Here is a 16,358-nt window from a genome sequence, read left to right on the forward strand (position 1 = left end):
AAAAGATGCTAAAACATCTTTCTAATTAAAAGACAAACGGTGATGTTTGGAGAAAGTTTGATTTATCTTGACCCAATAAGTAGGGGCCTACTTTACTATAACAATTTCTATTCGTTCAAATGTAACACCCGTTACGATGGAATGGCCGAATATGTATTACATATATGCAGAGTGTTCATTTTATAACTTCTCTCCTTAGCAATGTAGTGAAGGAAAAGTTTTTTTCCCCACGGATCTGTACAAGGTTTAAGCAGTCTGTTAGAAGAGAAAAAGAGGACGAGAAAACATGCATCACCCGAATGGAATTGGAATCCAAGACAACGTTAGTCTACTAATAGTCACTTTGCCGATTGCGCCAATAACGGGGCAGGCAGAAAAATAATTTTACATATGATTTCGACAAATACAACTTTGCAATAACTTATCAGATGAAAAAAGTTGTTTGACTTTTGGCTGCAAGAAGAAATCATTGGAGAGGTGAAGGAACCGAACTGTTCATCATTACTTTTGATAATACCCGAAACTTCGATAATACTCGAAATATCGATAATACCCGAAACTCCGATAGTACTCGAAATCTCGATAATACCCGAAACTTCGATAATTTCAGATACTCGAACGGTTTCGAGTAACCGATGACAACTCGGTAAATTTTCACTCCCGAAGTTCGATAGGTCTTCAGCCTTATCGAACACCCCTACCCTAAACCCCGCATTTGTTCGGCATACGGCCTTGCACTCCCCGTATCTCTAAGCTATCTCTAAATTTAACGGATTTCGAGATATGGTCGGGCATGTTATCTTAACAATCACAGCTCCCAGACTTTTCTTCCTGCCTTTTTACTTCCCTGTTACGAAAAACATTTTAAAAAAGAAAGAAAGAAAAAGAAAAGAAAAAACACTGAAACATGTCTTACTATGTCTCTCATGCCATATTAAGAATTACAATCCTCAACTCTTTTATTCCTTTCTAATCTAAAGCAATATGCATTGCAACTTGCAAGATGTGGCAACAGCGAAATGAGTCAGCAGAAAACTGAACGTGGTGGGAGAGCATATTGCGTTTCAAAGTTACTGTTGCAACTGGCTACTGCGGAGATATGGACTACTCGGGGAATTCCCGCTTGGTTAGAAACAAGCAATATTCTTTCATCCTTTATCAGCAAATTAGGTGCTTGAAGTATATTTAAAACTTGATCGAATGAGACATAAGATCTGTTCTTTTCATCAAAACAAAACTTTCTACAACTGTTGTCCATGCATTTCAGATTTCTTACTCTAATGTCCCCATATTCTTCTACATCACTTTCAGACACACATACATACCGATATTTAATCCTATTTCTGGAAGAACCACTGTCAAATTTCACTAGGAGAAATATACCTGCTCTAATATTGCCCAATTCTGAGCTCGACAGTTGGAGGGTTGGAATATCATTCTGAACATCGTCTTCAAAGTTGTATTCTGAATTAATGTCGCTCTCATCACTTGATGAATATATATCATTCTGTACATTGCACTCTTTTCGTTTTTCTTGAACCAATCTAACGTGAATAACCTTGTTCTTCACATTTTAGTGTGCTTTCCTCTTCTAAATGGTCAACAACAAAACAATGCGGAATGAGTTTCGCAAAAGGAACGTAAGTGGAAAAGAGTTAATCCTTTAACTTGCGTATAACGCTGCATCCTCACTTTATTTTTCAGTCTCACTTTGTTCCTACGTTTAAGTCTATATTTTCTAGTCCTTTCAGCGTCACTCATTGCTTTTGTTGATCGATTCAGTTCATTTCTGACAATATTACTTGGAACAGAGTTACTTGGCTGTGAATCCATATTACTTAAAAAACTCACACTGAAGCAAATCTTCACTGTGAAGTAACAATCAATAATACCAAATAACCAAAAACCAACTGTCTCTGTTCAATTCACTTTCCTGCATTTCATCTGGCAATGGCAGCGTTCAAATGACTCAATGTTTGGTAGATACCACAGAGGATCGAGCAGCACAACAGTTGAACAACATTATGTGATTTGAACGCCATCAATCAGCACTTAGACAAATACTCCAAAGACATGGTAATAACACTAAGCGAGTTGCCTAGCAAAGTTCGACTTTGATACTTTGGAATGTAATTTAATTCATTTAAATTAAATTATGGATGCAAATTTTTAATGCTTGTTAATGTCCAAATGTCAATCTTAAAATAGCAATCTCTTTAGTAAGGATATAGCATAATAACAGTCTTAGAACAACCAAACAAATGCATGGTTACTTTTCTGTCCCGTGCGTAACGGTGAGTCGAAAAAGAAAACATAATGTGAAGCTAATTAAATTCTATTTTCGAATTTAAAAATATAATGGACAGTAAGGAGAATGAATGTAGAACAAGTGATGGCATATAAAATTAAAATGTTCCCATAAATCGCAGAGAATGTCCAATGAAATTCAGATTGTCAAATGAGCTTTTCGTCTGAGTCCCGTGCGTAACGCTTAATTTTGGCTTCTAACTCAAATTTGCAATCGTTTTGTGTGTTTCATTTTATTTAACTATGCACTAATATTTCCCCCCCTAATTTTGACATACTTTTTATTTTATTTGAAAATACATTTTTGTTTTAAAAAAGGAGTTTTTGTGTACAAATGTCCCGTGCGTAACGCTGAGAATCGCCCTATAAAGTTTCAGAACCAATAGCCGTTTTTGTAAAGAACTAAAGAGTTTTGAAGCGAATCCATTTGCCCCCTACAAGACTGTCAAACCAACTTAGATACCTACCTTTCTAATGAAAAGGAAAAATGTGATTTATCATGACAATTTGTTTTTAAGCCTCGTGGTAAATGTTTCTATGTAACTTAACGTAGACGTTTTTGCCAGTTATGTTTGGTTTAGTTTCTCTCAGCAAATTCATGTTTCTTTGACTTAATATAAGAGTTTATTGTTCATTGTTTAACCTCAATAACAATAAACAGGTATTGGAATCTTAATAACTTAATTTTATTCACTTCCTTGCATAAATCTGTAAATGTCCCGTGCGTAACGTTACGCACGGGACAACATTTCTATACCACATTAATTAAATAAATAAGGAGGATAATAAACAAATTTAATAAGTACCACTAACAAGCTAATAATAATTCTACTTTGGAGCAAAAGTTTCAATACTTTATCTTCTATAATTACAAAGGAAACACGAAAAATACGTTTTCCGTGACGCACGGGACAGCGAAACATGACATGAGAAAACTACGATTTTTGTCTACCAGAATCAAACATTAATTAAAACAAAATTATCAAATTTTTGCCAAAGGTCCACTTCATATTTTTTGCTATTGTTCATGTAATTACAGATTTAAAATTTAGTTTGAAAATTATTTGAAAATTGGGATATGTGAACAGCATTGAGCATGACGTAGAACAGATAAAGTTCATGTGGTCAAAACCTAGTAAATATATTTTACAAAAAGATTTTAAATATCTCAGTATATAGTTACACTCTTTCTTAATAGAAAAACATAAACATCATAGTTTCAAATTAATTTTGAAAATTTACTGACAATGGACCACTTGCCAGAGAATCGCCCACGTAGTACTAACAAAAGTTTTCTCCACGCTAATGCTTCCACTTCGCTGTTTCGTCCGGTCAATAAATGACATTTCCGTGTCTTTGTATCAAAGGTTAAAAAGGACATGCTCTACAGTAGGAATTACGTGTTAGATATTGAGAACTATAGCATATCATGTGCTACGACGTTGCCAGGTGTAGCAGCGATATTCTGAGCTTTGTGGCTCTCTCGCGCTGCTCCGACTGAATAGGCAAAAAGTTATTTTGGGCTAAATTAATAAATTCATAGTAAAATAAACAATACTACAAATTGAAAATGTGAAAACAAGACGGTATTTATTGTATGGTTCAAAACATAATAAAGTAGTGTTACATAATGAACATACACAACCATGGTAGGGGCGCCCGAAGAAAATTTTCTAGGGAGAGGTTCATTTTCATGGTTGCTATATTATGTTTGCTATTTCTGGTATTTAATATACGTGGTTTGCTGTATTACATATACATTTTCGCGAGCCAGATGGGGGCCTAGACCCCACGCTGCCATCTCCTTCGAGCGCCCATGTACACAACATTCATTCATTCATTCTGCATGTAGTTAGTTCCCTCACGTTAATTTTTTAAAATTATTTTCGTTCTTCCAATAAGTATTTATATATATGCATTATTATATAGTTTATAACGGTGTTACAAACCTCTGTTAGCAAAGTTAATCAAACGTTGGAAATTGCTGATCAAATATGATCAATCGAAGATCAAACGATTAGCGTCGAAATCGAGAAATTTCGAACCTTGTTTAAAGAGGGACGAGCGTAGCGTGTAGGTGACCCCTACTAAATATAGCTTATATTTATGTTAGTAAAGTGACCAAATCTTAAAAATTGTTGATCATATCTAATTAAACGATGATCACATGATTGAAATAACAAAGAGTCCAATCAGAGGTGCAGGGGGCTAGCTCCCTTTTCTAACCTTTATAGCTCTGTTAGTGAAGTTGATCAGGCATTGGAAATTATTCAGTAAACAAAGATCAAACGATTAGCACTGAAAAAATTTCGAATCTGGCATTAAGGAGGGGCTAGCATGCAGTTAGACTCTCATACTAATTATAGCCTATATCCTAACTAGACCCTATATGTAAAACTACATGAATTGACTGACATAAAATAAATGAGTACTTCCGGTTGACATGGAAAGTTGAAATTTGGCATGATTGTGGTTTCCGGGACTAACCCACAGAAAAGTTCTCAAAAATGAATACTTTTAATTTTTAGGGATTCTAAAGGGGGAAGAAGAAATTCCCCATATTATTTAAACGGACTTTGATTGTTGGACCTGTAATCTTATGTTTTAGGTAGACTTACTTGGAATTGGAATAAAAACTTGAAATTTGGTATGTTTGTACGTCTTCTAGGCCTATAAGATTATTTAACAAAATTACTAACATGAAAATTTCCAACTTTAGAGTGGATTTATGGGGAACTAAACAATCTATTCCATGTTATTTATGTATGTATATAGAACATCTTTTACTCCCAAAAATCTTTAGGTACTTCAGGTAGGATTAGAATGATGAAATTTGGAACGATTGTAGCCTTCTGGGACTAATCCACAGGAAAATTTCCAAAAGTGAATATTTTTAGTTTTTAAGGGGCCTAAAGGGGGATTAAGAAATTTCCATATATTTTCTTGGTATACAAAATCTTATCTTTAAGATAGTTCAAATAGGAAAATAAATTTGAAATTCGGTAAAATTGTGGGTTTAAGAGGTGTGGTGCCGTAGGCTGGGCAAAGGTAGGAATCTGGAGGCGAAGCCTCCAGCTGGCCAAATTCAGGAAATATTCAGAGCAAAATACCCGAAATTCAGTTGATGCAAGGGCTGATACACAAGAGATGCAAAGCCATAGGCTGAGTAAATGCGGGAGGCTGGGGGCAGAGCTCCGAGCTAGCCGAAGGGTACTTTATGTTAGTAAAGCTGATCAAACATTAAACATTGTTGATCATACTTGATCAAACGACGATCAAACGATTGGTATAATAAAGAGCCAGATCGAAGTACGGCTGCCAACTGGCTTGTTTTTCACCGGCCTGATCAGAAGTATTGCTGTTATTTTGATTAAAGCCGGTGACCGGTACAAACTTCTTACCAGCCCCTTTATCACCGTTCTTTTTTCAAATTTGTATCTAGTTCTAAGCAACTTTGTCTAGTTCAAATTATAGATTTAAAAAGTAATTTTGATTCTGTAAATCCAAAACTGTTACCTTTCACCACCTATCAACGATTAATATATTTAGTTCATCAGTTTAGATAATTTTAAAGAGATGACAGGTACTGTTATCAGGGAAAATTGCTGAAATTTACTTGTAAGGAATTTTATACATTTATCTAGAGTGAAAAAGGACTTCTCAAAGCAATTTCCTGTAGTTGAAGTATAAGTTTAAACAATAAATTTCATTTTCCAAATCCAAAATTGTCATGTAAAGATTAATATACCTTTGTTCATCTGTTTCGATAATTATAAAGAAGTGGCAGTTACTGGTAAATACAATAAAATGATTAATGCCGATTTCAGTTTCTCATTTATAGCACAATGTTTCTGTTAAGCTTATTAGTGAATGTATATACAAAACATATGTAGATTTTATATCTACTTTTTGTTAAATATATTAATGTTACACATTTTTCTTTTTAATTTATATAGAGAAATAGCAAAAATTGTGTTAAATGAAACCAACATTATTAGCAGTAACTTGTATGAACTCTGAAACTTCTGTATAATTTTATGTAATTCAAAAGCTGGATTCGGGACTTTAGACAGAACGAAAAGACATTAGTCAGACATTGTAGAAACAAATCTCAATTCGGCCACTGACCGAATAAGCTGATTACTATTACAGTGTTCCACCACTTTTACTGTATTGTGTCTTCCTTGTACGCTCGAGAAAGGTCAGAAATGATGATTTTCCAGCCGTCAATTTCCATTTACATGAACCTACAAAAGTGAAATTCAAAAGTTTAATTCTTTCATCTTTTCCCCCTTTTTTCGAATCACACAAATTTAGTGTAATTAGACTAAAAATGATGAATTAAAATAAGAAGTTTACATGGGAGGAAGCGGAAGAATCCCGCGAGAATCTACAGTCAAGATGTTGACGGCCTCAAACTCACATGTCTGGAATCGAACCAGGAATCGTCGCATCACAGGTAAGCGATCTTCCACTGAATCACCATACTTCTATTCTTCTAATGCATGTAATACTATATCGTCATATTGCAAGCCAATACCTCGACTCAACTCATATAGTATTTCCATTCATGCATCCAAAGGGCAATTTTTAACATATTTGATTCCTTTCTTTTTTACAAAAATAAATAAAAGGTACAGGCGTTTGCACTAATTTTCCTCGCTCTAATTTCTTAAACAATTTCATGTTAAGCTGCAGTGATTACTGAAACATTTATTTGTAGAATACGAACAAAATTACATTTTCGGAAAACATCGTTCAAAGAAAGCCCTAAAAGTAAACTTAAGGACTTTTTCATGAGAAATGACGTATATCATATACAAGAGTTTTTAAAGTAATATTTATTTATGAAGTAACCACGAAATTACTTAGATTTTTTAAAGGAAACTGTCAGAAAGAAAAAAAAACGTTCTTATTACTGAAATAACAAAATTAATTGCCTGAATCATTTCTGAGAAAATCATCCAAAAGTAACTCATCCCAAAAGTTTGCACTTTGTGGATTTATTCATGCATGACTTACCCGAAATTTTAGGGTTACTAATGAAACTTTTGGGCCGCTTGGATGCCAATGCCAATTTATTTCTTTTAAGAGAAAGAACTTTGAAGTTTGATATCTCATGAAAAGTTCGCATAGTAATTTAGGATTTAGGACTTAGATTTCTGGGCTTTCGGCATCTAAGGCCATTTAGCCCGTCACGTTTGAGGGATGACGTCCCTCGGCGAGCATACAATCCGGGGAAAGGGAAGGAAGAAAGGGTGGAGGAAGGAAGGAAGCGGCCTGGAACCTATAAGTTAGGTACCACCCCGGCATTTGCCTGGTGTGAATGAGGAAAACCCAGGAAAACCTCATTCAGGGTGGTTGGCCTGAAAAAGCGTTTTACACTTTTTCGACCGAGTGTTCCCACCGGGTTCACATAGTAATGTGCTGCGATTTATATGGGTTTCTCTTCTTGAGATTTATTGAGTTCTTAAAGTTCAAAGTTCTTCCCTGGAAATTTTCAGTTCTAGTTTTACACCATTGACATCCAAAGTGGTCCGTTTATTTATGAAATATGAACAAAGATAGGAAGAAAATTCGACTTTCCCCCGCCCGCTGTAGAAAATTTTATAAAAATCTTTGTTTGAAATTTGGACTCGATACTTTGAGCGGTATGTCCTCAAGACAAGTGGACATTTGTTTCATTTAGTGAAACGAATGAACAAACCGAGGATGTTATAAAATAGAGGATCTGCCCATACGTATCTTCATCATATGAACTCAATGAATATTCCCCCCCCCCCAAAAAAAAACGTGCATCGTCTAAACCGGCACGTCTGATTGGCTACTCTCGTTTCCGCCATGATTGTTGGCTCGAAACATTGCGATCTTAGTGGCGCGGAGTGGGCAGAGTAGGTGTAGCGAAGCTGTGACGTATGGCTTCACAATTTTGTTGTATGGGCAGATTCTCTATTTTATAACATCCTTGGAACAAACTGACTGACATCCAAAGATCCATTTTCCGGTGTCCAGGGCTACAAAATTTGTATATCCATTGAAATCTCTAATTTCATTTATTTCATGATCATCATGCTTTCTTCTCCATTATCGTCGCCAAAAAAAAAAAAAAAAAAAAAAAATGAAGTTAACCTATTTCATAACTCTAAATCAGAGTAATAATAATAATAATAAAAATGCGTTAGAACAAAATCCGTGTTATTCTTTTACTATTTGCAAATTACGGAAAACTCAAATTCTGCTTTCAAACAAATGTCAAAATACATCATTAGATTGAATAATGAATTGAGAAGAGAGATGGAGAAAGGCTGAGAAGTGCATTGAACAGTTGTAGGAATTAGCAACACTACGAATATAATTGACCACATAAATTCACTGTGTGTAGTTTTCAGTTTATAATGCCAGGCCGACGCCAGCAAACACCTACTGCGCAATAAATTATTTTCAGAGTGGGCGACCGTATATTGCGGATGAGACAAGTTGATAGTTCTACAGAATTGCCATCACGTAGGTCATAACGTGTCTATAATGAACAAATGGATCGTGAAATTTTTCTGTGCTTAAATGCGTTTCCAGCATCATGAGAGGTACTATGAAAGTATGGTGTTTTCACTAAATGCTTTTGGAGAAAAAATAACGAAGTTCTGTTACGGCCACTGCCACTGGATTTGTGCTTTATACAAACACCAAAGTACTTCAATTGATTTGAGATTATTGACATAAATTGTACGAAACACAGGCATTTTATAAGCTGATTGTAACATATTTATTAAACATATGAAATAATACATGAAAAACATATTTATACTCAGCTATTATATACTCGCATATAATAACCATTTGGGACAGTGTTAGAAACAGTTATACAATTGCATTGAAGGGACCAAAGAAAATTAACTTTGTCATTTAAAAAAATGAATTTTCAATACTCTTTACTACGTATTACACAATTGTTCCTATCACAACTGATGGGCTGGAGCCCAGATTGAGCTATCTTGACTGGAGTAATATACGATATTCGAAAATTTCATATCTTAGTATAAATCCAGGAAATGTTCTTAGTTGTATGAAGCTGTGACAGGAGAAAGTTAAACCTGGATTCTTATGTAGGTTACATTTATATTAACGAAGACTAATTTCTTTATCCTACTACGCTTTCTTAAATATAATCTTGAAAGTTTCCTAAAATATAGATCTACATTCTTACTGAAAGATATAAATTTTCCTTTCATATACAAACTCATGCTTCTCTGACAAGCATGTAGATGTTACTTCTTGTGATCTAGAAAAATATTTCCCCAGCACAACTTACACCGTAACACACAATTAACCACAATTTCCACAATTAACCTTTCATTAATTTACACACCTGACCATTTAAAATACCTTCTCACACATTACATCTTCCATTAATTGCTATTGAAACGCAAACGTTTGTCTGCAAACATTGTATGTAGCAATTCGAATTGTTTATCATTCAATTCAGTTAGTAACTTTGAATAGAAATACTGTATTTCAGCTTGCTTGGAGTAAAATGTTAATATATTACACAACGGTGTATCTGTAAAGTTTTCTAATCACACTTGCCACGTTAGAAACTACCCCATGCCGTAAAGGTCGCCAACACCTAGAGGCCCATTTGCCGGTAAATATCAATCGTCGATATAGCGACGCGTCGAAGGATTGCCACTAGTGGCAGGGTTTCGTCGAGTCGAAACAAATATGTAAAGTCGGGATGTTGAAGTAGCCAGCGCGTAGCAGCGAGAACTTCGTTTCGGTCCGTGCTTCTTCGATTCGTCGCGGAGAATCGCGAAAGGACCAACACAAAATATCGCCAGACATGTGCATGCGGTTATTATTATATATTATTTTTTCCTGACGAATTGTTTCTGAAGTGAGCTCAGAAGGTCAAGAGTAACCCCTGCCTCTACATCATGAAGTGAAATATCTTGAGATGAGTGTGAATAATTGTATGAATTTGGATGGCAACTGTCGCCGATCATTGGAAAGTGAATATGGGAGAACAATGAAATAAATAGACGCCTGTCACTTTCTTATAAAATTACATGATGAATGCATTTTATGTTATCCCAAATGGTCATCGTTGAATATACACGGTTAAAGGACCAAATTAAAAGGACTTCAAACCTCTACAAGCGATATTTTCCTCTTCGCCTCCATGGTGAAGTCGTAAGAACACGCTGCTAATAATCATAAGGTTGGTAGTTCGCGCCAACCCCGGGGTATTTTTTTTAAAACTTTTTAAAGTGTTTCTAGACTCATCTTCATGTAAACAAATCACGCGTACAGGTGATTTAACGTATTTTGGGGGAGTAATTTTGTTGTTCATTGGCATTCCGCCGTGTCTCTGCCGCTGGTGGTATAATTTTGAAAACGGAAGCGTCGGAAGTGAGGCTACTACGGATCGTCACTGCGGGACCGACAATATTTGGCGGGAGGTCGCTAGTTGCCTATCGGTGCTGCACCGACGCTTACGGAATGGGATATAGTAGTACAAATATTTACGCTGACATGGAAGTGCATATTTTACTAAGTTTTTAAAATTATTTATGTATATTTGGAGATTAATAACACATAAATGTCCAGACTATATCACATCTCAGTATATTAACAAACCACATGACTAGTTATATCAGTTTTGGAAGTAGGCAGAAATATAGGTAGCTCGCTTTCTTAAAAAAAAAAAAAAAAAAAAAAAAATTCAGTTGTTATTTATAGAACAATGTGGAATTATACAATTTTCTGTACAATATTATGAAGCTGCTTTATTTTAATGTATTTCATATCGATATGCATGTGTATAAGGCTGTGGAATAAACTTTATTTCTTCTCCTTTAGAACAAAATTCTATTTAAATGATTGGTTTCAACTAGAAGGAACGCAATCAATACTGTTTGTCTACTTCTCGAGAACTCTGAGAAGTGTTGGTCACACACACACTCACCGTTTTCAGATGTTCAATTATTTTTACAAGAATAACTAAGCAGTGATTAATACGTTAGCACTAGCTGTGCCGGCTTGGTACTAGTATTAATTACCCATGCAACAGTAGTGTTACATTATTTCTGATTTCTGATTTGTTCTAGTGATAGGATTACGTTAAATTTGTAGAATCCATTGTAATGAGAACACGAATCATGAATGAGAAAACAAACCATTTTTATTCATAAAAATTAAAATGTCAATTCTCTTTTATATTGTAAGAATAAAAGTTCAATCATTTTTTTCCATTCATGGCCTATGTTTTTATATATCTTATACAACTTGAATCTTGTGATTCCTGAAAGCACTTCGATATAGAAACTTATAATATTCTAATTTATCTACTATACAAATACAAGATTCTTAACTTCTAGTATAGAACTGTGTAAGTTTCAAAACAGACATACGTGTATTTAGTACAGATTTGTAAGTTGCTAATTACATGAGATTAATCATTTTCTAAACTACGACCACAACAACAAAGATTTATGATTTAATAACCTACATTTATATTATTACAAATATATAATTTTCTAACATTCATCTATATTAATAGAAAGTTATATCATGCTCAAGCACATGGATACATAACTACAGGTTTTTCGTTTTCCAAACTGTCTTTATTAATATATTTATCATACATAATTATGTGAAATAAGTTGTATGAGAGATTTTAAGTTGAATGTAATCAAAGTATTTTTAGGTGAACAGTTTCCCACTACATGAATACTGGTACTTAAATATTAAAATTACATGTTTTTGAAATATAGCTTCATTTTTTATTCGAAATGTTAATTTGTCTAAGCTGGTCATTAATTATTCGCAAAATTTCCGACAACTTATGCACAATTTATGTAGTAAATTATATATATATATATATATATATATATATATATATATATATATATATATATATATATATATATATATATATATACGAAATATGTGTATATTTAAAGTTTTACATAATTATTAGCTCCCATTACTAAAAAACCGTATGATGGCTATCAGAACGTGATTTTGAGTTCATTCACAACCCAGCAGTTCATAACAAAAAAAGAAATGGAACAAAAAGTTTCTTATACATTTTCCTATTAGTACTTTTGATCAGCACAACGTATATCGATTTTAGCAAACTTCGCTTAACCTAAGTTTTCTTTCTTAAATTATTCTACCTAAAATCACAATAGTCCTTTTATTATTTTTTATTTTATTTCACCATCAGCATCAGAAAGCCTTACAGTTTCTAAGCTTTGCGCTTATTGTAGTTTGTAATGAAATCAAGAGCTTGATTTGGTACCTGTGTGAACGTAGAGACCTCAAAAAAATCTGATAAATAATACTCTGTAGACTGAATGTGTGTACCAAATAAAGCTTCTATCTTGAATAGTTTGGACGGGAAAAATTTTATCAAGAATCACCACAATGCCCCAGATTACCGCAAAAGACCCTAATCTCAGGTAAAAAAAAATCCTGAGACATCCATATTCATCCTAGGATCATGGTTCGCCCATCATTATCTTCAGAATAGAACTGCCTTTCAGACGGTACCATTCCCATGTCTCCCTCATGTATCTGAGGCGGGAAAAACCCGAAAAAAGGGATTTTTGCTTAAAAATATCCATTGTTTCAACTTTTTGTCCCTCTGGGCCCCCCTGTTTTAACACAGAGATCTGAAAAATCTGATAAATACTACTTGGTGGACTGAATGATTGTGCAAAATTTCAATCTTCTAGGTGAAAAAGTAAGCCCGCCATAAAAAATATACCCAGAATACCCCATATTCTCGTATAAAGAAGGATGTTTTGTAAAAATTCCTGAGACATCCCTAATTACCCTATGATCATGATTCTCACATCATTCTGTTCAGAATTCAACTGCCTTTCAGATGGTACCATTCACGTGTCTCCATCATGTATCTGAGGCGTAAAAATAGTGAAAAAGGGATTTTTTGTTGAAAAAAATATCCGTTTTTTTTTACCTTTTTGCCCCTGTGGACCCCCCTTGTGCTAACGCAGAAATTTAAAAAAAATCTGATAAATACTACTCGGTGCACTGAATGTTTGTGCAAAATTTCAATCTTCTATGTGCGAAAGTAAGCCGCGAAAAAGTAATGAAAATAGGCCTAACAAAAGAAAACATATTGTTTAAAGTTATGACGTCATCACCTCCTATGTTTCGACGCAGAAAAGTGTGAAACCATACGTTCTACAATGCCTTTAGACTTGAAAAACAAATCGGACGAAAAAGCTCAAATAGGTGAGTTATAACGCAAAGTATCTACTATAAAACAGTCGTATGGTAGAAATTGTACCATACGACCCTAAAAGGGTTAAACATGCCTTAAATGGGATTAGCCCGGGGATATGGGATTTTTGGGCTAGTTAATAGAGAAGAGAGGAAAATTTCGCTCTATTTGGACAAGCGGTTGGCTACGCTGGGCCGCTGCTAGACTGTTGAAGCAGACAACAGATAACACACAACAGTAAGAAGCTTGCACATGCTTGTCGACATGCTGTCATTAGTCTTAGGATTTAGTTGTATCAATTATTGTATAAAGGCAATGTATTCATTAATTAAGACGATTGCAATATATATATATATATATATATATATATATATATATATATATATATATATATATATATATATATATATATTAGGGTGGAGTGAAAACAGGCCAAAAAAAATTTTTTTCGAAATTCGATTTTGGATAGGGGGCAAAAGTTGCATCATATCGTAATACTTTACTATGGAAAATTTCAATACTCTAACATAATATTTAGCCGGGGTGCAAAGGGCTTTAAATTTGATAGATTTTGTAAATAAGTGAAAAGAGGTCAATTTAAAAAAATCTAAATTCGAATTCGGATATGGGGCAAAAGTTGCATCATATCGTAGTACTTTACCATGGAAAATCCTAATTCTCTAAAACATTATTTTAGCCGAGGCGCAAGGGGCTTAAGTTTCATAGATTTTGTAAGCAAATACATGTTAATTGGGTATTTATGTAATTATTAGGCAGCTCTTCGCTTGAAGTAGACTGTGATTTGAGAGTGTTAAGATTCATTGTAGTGTCCAGATGGATTTCTAAAGCTATCGAAGTTCATATTCAATGGTACAGGCTACATCAACCCAGAATTCACCACTAAGAGGTAGCTGCCGTAAAGTTCAATCCCACCCACCCGCCAACATTAGATTGAATGTTTCATTCACGGCTGGGAAATTTGTTACGTGGTTCTTCAAGGATACAATAATGTTCTTCCATCTTCATATCTATGTGACTTTCAGACATCACGTGTGTTTGATCTTTCTTCCCATCAAAATAGATGGTACGAGGTTTCACTTTATTAACAGCTTCTTTAGTTTTTACACTTTTCGATTTTTCGCAATCTCTCTTTGTATTTTACTTCTGTCAATTATGTTTTGCGAATGTTCTGGACTCACAATATTAAACTCTTTCAAAACTGCAGTAGCAATTGCTGCAATTTTTCTTCTGGTCACGCCGGTTTTCTCCTTCAATTTTGTTAATTTTGAGAGAAATTTTCTCATTTGCGTGCATCCAATCAGTGATTGCTTTCTTGTCTTCAACAAAGAATACTTCCAACTAAAATCAGGATCTTCTCTAGCTTCAATCTGTTCTTTATTGCCTTCCTTTCTTCCTTCCGAAGATGACGAGGAATCTGAAGATTCGATAATGTAGCTGGTAGAGTATAATACTCTTTGGTTGAAAGCTTCACCCTAAGATCGTTTGTTGGCTTTCCTTTCTTCTCTTTTCTTCAATTTCTTTGTCCAAGTAACATCAATATAATCAAGTATCATTTTTTACTCACCACACAGCGACGCAACTAGCCTAGTTGTCGCCCAAGGCAAGAACTCGGTTAGCCCCCCTTCCTCCTGACCAACCAAGCAAAACGTTCCCGAACTATAACTGATATCGGCATCATACAGTAGTTTTTCTATTCCATTTTTCCTTCAAGTGGTAAAGCTTGATTTTAAAATTGCAGTACATATTTTTTTAGTACAAGATAAAGCACCAAGCTAACTAATATCTGATTGACAAATAATTTGAGAGTAGCAAGCTTGACATATTCTTATAGACTTATCATAACAACAGCAAATCAAAATGTTTCTGGAATTATATCGGGACGTGTGTATGCGTAGAATGAATCAACAATATGTTGCTGTAGAATAGAATATTTAATTATGACAAACAGTCAAACTATCGTCTCAAGTATTATACTCGAACATTTTGCAAATCTCTTAAATCGATAAGTTAAATGAAAACACAAAAGCTGGAACTAAAATTTAACTTTGCAGGCTTTTTGACTGCAAAGGTTTTTTTTGCAATGTCCTCAAAAGATAGCATTGAAGCTAACTTATGCTCTATGGATATGATCCTAAATTGTCCTGTTAAGTTTCTGGGGTATTTTTTAAAAAATGATTTTTAGTTTGCTAAAACTTATTTCCTTGCTTTATAGTAAAAATAAGTATTTGCCAAGTTTGTGTTCCCCATTTCGGCGTCTGGATCACAAGCCCGATTTGCCCTCCTTAGTTACATCACTGTCACCACCCACCAAACTATTATACTAGTGACAATACTGCCAACAAGTTCATTATAGGATATCAGAAGAAGATTGTTATCAAATAGCAAAAAAAGCTTCTTTATGACAAACTCGCAAAATGCTTATAGTTGATCACTTTTCGTCTTATTATTCCCAAATTTTAGGGCCATTGCGCCTCGGCTAAAAATAATTTTAGAGAATTAAAATTTTCTATGGTAAAGTACTACGATATGATGCAACTTTTTCCCCCTATCCAAATTCGAATTTCGAAAAAAAATTCGCTCTACCCTAATTTATATATAAAGTAAAGAAAACGAGTTTAAAAACTTCTGGAATTTAAAGCTAACCTTTTTTAATTCTCAACCTCCATCCGATTTTAGAAATATGTCGAAGATTGGTATCCAGAAGTTACGGTAAGCCTACAATTGAACCAAATTCACGATCATTCTGACCGTCAGGATAGAATGAACAATAGAAATTCATGCT

Source organism: Thermobia domestica, chromosome 5 (assembly GCF_964235325.1).
Source record: "Thermobia domestica chromosome 5, izTheDome1.hap1.1, whole genome shotgun sequence".
NCBI lineage: Eukaryota > Metazoa > Arthropoda > Insecta > Zygentoma > Lepismatidae > Thermobia > Thermobia domestica.